At 35.0% G+C, this 1,543-nt stretch overlaps 1 protein-coding gene across 1 annotated transcript in view; it reads right to left on the bottom strand.

The window, feature by feature from the left end:
* LOC107726309 (enhancer of mRNA-decapping protein 4-like) overlaps window positions 1-1,543 on the bottom strand; it is a 42,197-nt gene that overhangs the window by 26,185 nt on the left and 14,469 nt on the right. The gene's annotated exons all lie outside the window — the stretch shown is intronic.

Raw genomic sequence — 1,543 nt, 5'->3', positions numbered from 1 at the left:
CTGAGGAATCAAATAAATAAATAAAAGAGAGCCTCCATAGTGTAATGTGAGGTAAACAGAAAAGATAAGTTTTTCAAAAATGAAAACAAAAAGAAAAGTAAAACTAACGGTGACAGTGCTTGCATGTTTTTTTTCCCCCACAAGAATACCAGCATGTTCACCTTCTCTGGTTTAAGAAGCAGTCTTTTATTTGACTTTTGCTTGAAAACCATCCATCGTTTCCTCAATATGCGTGTCGTTTTTGCTGTGCGCACCCTCGCGCTCGTGCTGACGCGGTGAGTATACTCTCTAAAAGCGCTGTTTCGTTATGCTTTCAGTTTCGTTTGCCGTTTGATGTTTCTCATATGCAACAGAAATTGCAGTGCTTATGAGTTGATCAACACGGTGGTCGTGCCAGTGCGACCGAAAAAAAAATTTAGTCGCACAGGCAGAAAAAATGGTTGCAATCTGGAGCCCTGCTATATCGTCTGAAGCCATTCCATATCTTAATGTGAGGGACAGAATTTAGGTTTACAGAAACTCATCTTCCTTCTGCTGCAGCTGTCAGTCATTCTCCACTCAGTATTCAAACAGCACGTCACGTTCAGTATTGACAGTCAGCATAAAACTCTCTCTCCAAGATGATATATTCCCTTTATAATACTTTAAGTTTAAGGAAGAAAGGAATTATCACAAATAGAAAGATTTTTAGAAGCCTTTCTTTTTCTCATGATTTCTCTTATTTTCATGAATGTATTTTGTAGGAATACAAATAGTTAACAGAATAAACATGTTTAAATTGTATAATGTTCACCAAATATTTTTTTCCCAAGATATTGTTTTTGCTGCTAAATTTTACAGTTAGCTAGTTTAATTTCATAGCTTATTTATTTTTATTCAAATGTAGTTTTTCTCTGTAATGAGGAAGTGAGTATTTAGTGGATTGCGTTTAACAAAGGGTTTAAAAGAGTGACCATTAGTTCCACAAACACAGTATTGATATTCTGTAGTGGTGTAGAAAAAAAATAGCACTGGTGTTGGATCGGTATTGGCCGATTCTTAGAATTTGGAATATTCTGTGATCTTACACTGCAAAATAATAACTCAAAAAGATTAAAAGATAACATCATAATTATTTACTGAACCCTTAAATTAATCACAATTATATAATGAAAGCCATAAAATTAATTATTTAATTACAATTAATCGTGATAATCGTCATAGCCCTAAAACAGACAATTAATCGCAATAACCGTGACTAAAATTTTTAGACAATTAATCGTCAGCCAAATTTCATAATCGTGACAGCCCTATGTCTAACAGACATTTCTTTTTGGATGACGGACCATCACCAACTGAACCTGGCTAAGACAGAACTGCTTGTGGTTTCAACAAACCCATCACTTTATCAAAATTTCACCATCCAGTTAGGCTCATCAACCATAAATAAACAGCTAGAAACCTTGGAGTTGTGATTGATGATAAGCTGATTTTCTCAGACCACATTGCTAAAACTGCCCGGTCCTGAAGATTTGCTTTATACAACATTAGGAAAATCAGGCCC

Source organism: Sinocyclocheilus rhinocerous, unplaced genomic scaffold (genome assembly GCF_001515625.1).
Source record: "Sinocyclocheilus rhinocerous isolate Xijiao unplaced genomic scaffold, SAMN03320098_v1.1 scaffold553, whole genome shotgun sequence".
Taxonomy (NCBI): Eukaryota; Metazoa; Chordata; class Actinopteri; order Cypriniformes; family Cyprinidae; genus Sinocyclocheilus; species Sinocyclocheilus rhinocerous.
The sequence above is the reverse complement of the archived record's forward strand: the minus strand, read 5'-3'. Positions and strand labels throughout refer to the sequence as shown.